Source organism: Mus musculus, chromosome 7, assembly GCF_000001635.26.
Source record: "Mus musculus strain C57BL/6J chromosome 7, GRCm38.p6 C57BL/6J".
NCBI lineage: Eukaryota > Metazoa > Chordata > Mammalia > Rodentia > Muridae > Mus > Mus musculus.
Window position 1 is genome coordinate 141,122,893 of NC_000073.6, and position 7,633 is coordinate 141,130,525.

The 7,633-nt window shown below is 46.2% G+C and overlaps 1 long non-coding RNA gene across 1 annotated transcript; it reads left to right on the forward strand.

Annotated features, from left to right (window-relative positions):
* The first annotated feature begins 338 nt into the window (after positions 1–338).
* Gm33560 lies at positions 339–3,336 on the forward strand. The gene is made up of 2 exons (XR_389979.3): positions 339–664; positions 3,139–3,336. It is a non-coding gene; the product is annotated as a predicted gene, 33560 (long non-coding RNA).
* Positions 3,337–7,633: the final 4,297 nt, after the last annotated feature.

Below are 7,633 nucleotides of genomic sequence, written 5' to 3' on the forward strand. Positions count from 1 at the left end.
AATATTAAAAAAAAGAGAGAGTTGTGAAACTAAAAGCATTTGTAAAGTGTTGAGAATTTGGGAGAATTTTCCAAAGCACATCGCTGGAGTTTGCAGCGAACAGCGTGGTCCTTTAAGGCGGACTCTTCCTTTTAGACCACACCCTTGCCGAGACCGCCTCTATCCAATGCCGGCCGGCTTGTAGGACCTGAACCCTAGGTAACTCAGCTCCGCCCCTGAGCTGTGTTCTTTGGGCTGGACCTTTAGGTCTTGACTCCTCCCTGGAACCGCCCATGCCCCAGGCACCAGAGCCTGGCCACGCCATTGACCCGCCCCAACCATAAGCCCCGCCCTATCCGCCTTACCCACAGATCGTCACTTCAGTCCACCCGAAACCCCGCCTTTGAACATAGTCCGACCCCAGACTGCCCTTCCAGAGGTCAGGGGCCCTAGACCAATCCCAGACGATGCCCCCAAGCCAGCGAGCCACCCCTCGCAGAAGCAGTCTCGAGTTGAAGTTACTGCATTCAGCTTTGTCTGGGCGAAAGGAGGCGTGGTCTCTGATGGGGAGAAACACCCACACTAGGGAAGCTAACTCTCGCCTCCAAGGGAGCTCACCAGAGAGGTGCAAGGACGGGGCGCAAAAGGATGGATGGCTTGGAGGCAGCCGTTCGTGGCGTTATTGGTAAGGGATAAGCCGGTAGCTAGCCGACCAGCGCAGGATTCTACTTCGCTTGGCCCGGCATCACCTCGCCTTACGTATGTACAGGCCATCGTCTCAGTCGCAGACAATGCAGTCGGGGTACTGCCAACTCCATCAAGCTTTCAGCTGCTTCAAGATCCCTTACAGGATGGAAATTAAGGCCCAACCCTGCCCTCATATCTAGCCCCGTCTTGTCCAGTCTCACACACACACACACACACACACACACACACACACACACACACACACACACACAGATAAGTCAGGGCCAACACAACGAGTAGAGCCACACCGGACTAGAGCAATGGGTGGCAGGAGGTACAGAGAGGCAAGCACTCAGCTTACCAGAAGACTCACACATATTTGTTCGTAGAGCAAGGTTCAGTATTAAGGTGTTGAGTATTTTAACAAACTGTAACAAAGGCAGGTGGATTTCTGAGATCGAGGCCAGCCTGGTCTACAGAGTGAGTTCCAAGACAGCCAGGGCTACACAGAGAAACCCTGTCTCGAAACAAAAGAAAACAAAAAAACAACAAACTGTAAAAGTTGCAAACATTGAGGCAGGCTAGAAAGACAGGAGAATGTAAGTAGAAAGGAGCCCCTCCCCAGCTGAAAGTCAAGAATTCCAGCGCAACTGACATTTGCCGTGAAGACTGGCTACCTGTCTATGTAGAGGCACTATATTACTTTTTTACAGAAATATTTTCAAATAGCTATGTTAAAATACCAATAAACCATACTCAAACCCTGAGCGTATATGACCTTAGAATACGGGGTTACTTCTTTCCCAGATGCAAGCCTGAAAATTATTGAAAGTTTCACAAACAAAAGTTTCCAGTCAAAGCTCCATCCAACCCTTGTGACCCAGGGTTTTATTTTATCCATTTAGTCCTATCCAGTGCACACTGAGAGCCACTCTAGGACCACATTTATATTCCTTAGCAACCCCTTGAGATGTAACGTCAGATGACATCAACATCTTTGTTTGGGTTTGGTTTGGGACACAGGGTTTCTCCGTGTAGCCCTGGCTGTCTTGGATCTTGCTCTGTACATCAGGCTGGTTTCAAACTCCACCTACCTCTGCCTCCTGAGTGCCAGTGCGGGGAATAAAGGTGTGTGCCACCATTTCCAGGCATCCAACATCTTACATGGCTACTGTAAGGGAGACTTAAGGGAGAATCTCTTGAGAAACCCACATTCCCGCTTGGGTGTGTACAACTGTCTTCCCCATATGCCTATTACCCACCCCCCTACCATGTGTAGACCTGTGTTAAATTCTCTTCTTAATTAATTCCGGCTTTACTTCATTCTGACTCACCCTGAAATCTCCTGGGGTGTAGTCAAGAAGTCCAGTTTCAAAAGCTCAGCATAGATACAGCCCCACTGCTGACAAAACCCTAATCAAATAAGACTGAGTAGGACACATGCCCATAATCTCAACACTAGCTACCTGAGGCAGAAAGGATGGCTGCATTTCTAGTCAGCCTGGGCTACATGGTGAATTGTAGGCCGAGACCTTGTCACAACAAAAAATCTACCCATGGCTGAGGTGTGGTGGCACTCACCTTTAATCCCAGCACTCGTGAGACAGAGGCAGGCCGATCTCAGTGAGTTCAAGGCCAGCCTGATCTACAGAGCAGAGAGCAGTTCCAGGATTGTCCCTGGGCTACACAGAATAACCCTGTGTCAAGAAACCAAAAAAAAAAAAGGAAAACCAAAATGCCAAACCTATCCAAGGCCAGAGAAATGGCTTAGAAGGTAAAAGTGCTAGCCGCACAAACCTGAAGGAAGACCTAACTCCGATACCCTTGGAAGAAGCTGCATTCTATAGCAGGCATCTGTAACCCTAGTACTCCTATGGGGGACATGGTAGGCAGAAGCAAAAATTCTTCTTCAGGAAAGCCAGCTCCTTTTCAAGAGCCAGCTAGCCTATAGTACTGGTCTCACACTCCACCTGCCTTGGAGGCTGGGACTAAAGGCACGCACCACCATTTCTAGGCATCCAACATCTAATATGACTACTGTAAAGGTGCTTAAGGGAGACTCTTTTTATTTTCTTTTTTTATTTTTTTTCGAGACAGGGTTTCTCTGTGTAGCCCTGGTTGTCCTGGAACTTACTCTGTAGACCAGGCTGGCCTCCAACTATGCCCCTGCCTCCCAAGTGCTGGGATTAAAGGTTTGTGTCACCACTGCCAGGCAGGGAGACTCTTCTATACATCTCTCTACTGGTATCAAATGTACCAGTGAATCTGATAGCAGCACAAGAGCATTGATAAGACATTTTTGCCTCAGTATAGTATGCTAAGAATAAATTCAAGGTCAAATACAAAGAGACCATCACTCCACAAGAAGTGTGACTAAGGGGTAAACTTTACCCACGATTGTGTAGGAGACAGGATATGCATTTGGGTTTTTATTCTAATGCAAGTGATGACCTTTTTTTTTATTTTCTTCAGTGCCTGGAGTCTGACCTCTCACTCTTTCAACATTGGCTACTTTGAAAAGCATTTGCTGCAAAAGAAATGAAGGAAAGCAGAAAAGAGTCACTGCTCCAGGCCATGGACTTCCTGGAATGCATGAGGCCTGCTAGGGAAGGAAGGTGTTCAATTATTTCTCTGCTGCCAGCAAAAAAAAAAAAAAAAAAAAAAAAGCCAACTCAAACCAGATTAGATTATAGTAAATGCAGGTTTACTGGGAAACTGTGGGAGAGTTTACTGCCCCCAAGGAAGAAGAAGAAGAAGAAGAAGAAGAAGAAGAAGAAGAAGAAGAAGAAGAAGAAGAAGAAGAAGAAGAAGAAGAAGAAGAAGTCACTATGGGAAGGAAGAGGGAGGAAAGGGGAAAGAGAGAGAGAGGGGAAAAGAAAGAGAAGGGGGAAGAGAAAAGGGGGGAAGAAGAAGGGAGGGGGAGAGATTGAGTGAGAGAGTGAGAGTACAGGTTCTAAATGATGTCTGGATTATAAAGGGAAGAGCCTGGGGGGAGGCGGGAGGAAAGGACTGCATTTTCTAAATACACTTTACACTGATGTCGGCCACAGCTAATGAAGTTGCAGCAGTTGCAGCAAAGCAGGGCAATCTGTGGTATAGGCCTTAAGGCGCTGATAGTATTATCAGGTTTGGATTTGGTGAAGGAGAGTGGTCAAAAAAGAATACACTCCCCAGGTTTTAACCCAGAGTCCAAACGGAAGTTACAGGTAGAGGTGGGAAATGAATAGCTGCTAAGTATGATAAAGACAGAGAAACTTTGTCTCAGGATCTGAAACGTTGTAACTCTCCTCAATCCTCAGGTCTGATCAGCATTTCAGCCTGAAGGACTCTCAGTACACGGGATACTCTTTTGTTTTTTATTTTTTATTTTTGACAGTTGTGGAGTTTTACAGAAGCCTATGTTGGGTCTGTTTGCTGTCCTTACAATAAAGTATTTTATCTTAGAAACTAATCTGAGTGTCTTTTTCCCATGTAACTTCTGTTCCTTTCTTTTTCTGGTACACTCCTTTATAATCCCAGCAATTGGGAGGCAGAGGCTACTGAGTGAGTTCAAGGACAGCCAGGGCTACACAGAGAAGCACTCCCTGCCTTGGGGGGAAAAAGTTATCCCTTTTCTTTTTCTTTTCTTTTGAGACAAGATCTCACTTTGTTGCCTGGCCTCTGGCTCTCTTAGATACGTAGACCAGGCTAACTTTGAACTCACAGACATCTTCCTCCTTCTGCTTCCTTAGTGCTGGGACTAAACCTCTTTGCCACCATACCTAACTATAACTTTATTTTCTTAAAACCCAGACATTATCAATTTTCAGAAGAAATGCACTGTATCCAATGAAACCACTGTGTTCTTGCCTTTAAATTCTAAAGGAGGTAGTACACTCAAATTTACAGTCCAAATTCTCCTTCTCCTCCTCCTCCTCCTCCTTTTTTTGAGACAGTGTTTCTCTGAGCCCTGGCTGTCCTGGAACTCACTCTGTAGACCAGGCTGGCCTGGAACTCAGAAATTTGCCTGACTCTGCCTCTCAAATGCTGGGATTAAAGGTGTGTGCCACCACTGCCTGACCCTAATTCTTAAGTAAATGTAATTTTTTTTTTTTTTGTCCTTGTAAAAAGATGATTTGTGGCTGGGCAGTGGTGGCATATGCCTTTGATCCCAGCACTTGGGAGGCAGAAGCAGGCGGATCTCTGAGTTTGAGGCCAGCCTGGTGGTATACAGAGTGAGTTCCAGGACAGCCAGGGCTGCACAGAAAAACACTCTCAAAAAACCAAAAAAATTATTTGTGAGCCTTAGTAAAACGATAATTTAAAAAACTTGGGAGAAACATGAACCACTGAGAATGAGTTCAAATACCTCCAGCAGTGGTGGCCTTGGTTTCTTATCCTCAAAATAGACTAGTACACTAAAGGGACTATTGGCTCTATCTCCCTTTGCAGTAACTGGTGATTTCTGTCTGCTTGCTTGCTTGTTTGTTCTTGGTTTTTCAAACAGGGTCTTAGGTAGCCTAGCTGGCCTCTGTCTGACAATTTAACCAAGAGTTAAAGAGTCTAGGTTCTTCTCTCTGCCAAGAAAAGAACTTTAAAAGGAAGTGAGAAGTAGGGATGGAGCGGAGGAGGGGCACACGTTTTTAATCCTAGCACTCAGTTGACACTGGCAAGCAGATTTCTTTCTTTCTTTCTTTCTTTCTTTCTTTCTTTCTTTCTTTCTTTCTTTCTTTCTTTCTTTCTTTCTTTCTTTCTTTTTTGGTTTTTTCAAGACAGGGTTTTTCTGTATAGCCCTGGCTGTCCTGGAATTCACTTTGTAGACCAGGCTGGCCTCGAACTCAGAAATCTTCCTGCCTCTGCCTCCCAAATGCTGGGATTAAAGGCCTGTGCCATCGCGCCCGGCTGGCAGGCAGATATCTAATAGAGGCCAGCTTAGTCTGTAGAGTGGGTTCCAAGATAACCACCACTACAGAGAAACCCTGTCTTGGGGGTGGGGGTGGGGGTGGGGTGAAGAATTAAAAGGCACAAGCAGGGGCAGGGGGCTGGAAAGATGGCTCAGTGGTTAAGAGCACTGACTAAACTAACTCTTCAGGAGGTCCTGAGTTCAATTCCTAGCAACCACATGGTGGCTTACAACCATCTGTAATGGGATCCGGTGGCCTCTTCTGGTGTGTCTCAAGACAGGGACTGTATGATCATACATAAAATAAATAAAAAAATAAAATCTTTTTTTTTTTAAAGGCACAAGCAGTAGACTTGGCTGGTAAAGAAAGGCTTTTATTAGGGTGAAGAAGCACACGGGGTATTGGGTTTCAGACTGGGGGTGGGGGTGAGGGGGATGGAGGGGGACTGACTGATGCTGATGCTGTGAGAACCTGAAGGCCAGATGGGCTTTGTAAATATGTACCTCAGCCCCTTATCCTAGGTCTGAAACCCAGCATCAAGGTACCAGCTGATAAGTTATTTCTCCACCAGTGAAATGAGCCAATTCAAGCCAAATTAAAGTACATATAAGCACAGGTACACTGGGAAACTGCTCTTGGATAGGAGGGTTCACTGGTACCAAGGAAGGGGGCTAGGGAAGTCACCATGGAAAGGGAGAGAGCAGGGAGTAGGAAAAGAAAGAGAGAAGAGTGCATGCAGAGAGAGGGAGGGTAGAGAGATAAGAGGGAGAAGAGAAGGAGGAGGAAGAAGGAAGAAAAAGAAGAGGAAAAGGAGAAGGAGGAGGAGGGGGGGGGTGGGGAGGAGAGACCAAAATATCTGGCTAAAGGGCAGCCCAGCCCCTGAACTGGAAAGTTCAGAGTAGCAACGTGGTATGCCAGGTAGGGACTGAGGGATGCTGGGAGAACCTGGAAGCTAGATGTGCTTTAGTATGTAAAATATGCACTTCAGCCCTTGTCCCTGGGTCTAAAACCCTGCACAGGTCACCTAGAAAGACCCTCTGCAGATCTAAGGGGGCCTTCAGGAGCCCCTCTGAAGCCCTTTTTTGAAGTCCCTTTGAAGGCTGGGTGGTTGTTTGTTTGAGACAGGATCTCACTATATATCCCAGGCTGACTTGAACTTGCTATGTAGATTAAACTAACCTTCCAAACTCACTGAGATCTGCCTGCCCCTGGGACCTGGAATGAAAGGTCTGGACTACTGGTGCCATCCATACCCAGCAACACAGGCTGAGAGCTCCAAGGATCTCTGGGGGGATGGGGGGTCTTACTCCTCTAATTTATGGTTTGTCAGTTTGAACAATGACAGGGAGGCTGACAAACCCACGACTTTTGGGCAAACATGTCCTGATCTGGCCTTGAGCTTGTCTGGACTGGTGACCCTCCTGGTGGAGAAAAGGTTCACCAAGGCCTTTCTTTTAAGCTGCTAGACTTTTATTTCAGGTAAGGAGGGTGAAGAAGAAACCAAGAGTCTGCCATCTTATTGTTTATTTGTTTGTTTGTTTCAAGATAGAGTTTTTCTTTGTAGCCTTTGTTTTCTAGGATCTCATTATGTAGACCAGGCTGCCCCAAACTCACAAAGATCTTCCTGCCTCTGCCTCCTGAGTACTGGGATTAAAGGTGTGGGCCACCGCTACCCGGCTGAATTTTGTCATCTTCAATATCCAATAGGCTCTCTCTTCTCTGTCTGCCTATCAGGGAATCTATCTAACTCCTAATCTCACGTGAAGGATAACCACAGACTCCCTGATATATATACCTCCACCTCAAAGTGCTGGGATTGCAGGCTGGTGGCACCACAAGCCAACACATCTGAGAAAACTGAAGAAGGACCCACACTCTCAGACAAGAAGCCCATTCCCTACCTCTGGCAAAATGTAAGTACTCTCAGCAACTAACCATACCAGTTTCAACTATCCAACTTGACTGGTCCTGCTAATTTAGTCATTAATTTTTATTTACGTTAAAGTTTGAGACAGAGTCTAGCCTTGGCTGATCTAGAGCTCACAGTGTGTAGACTTGGATGGCTTCAAACACATATAGATCTT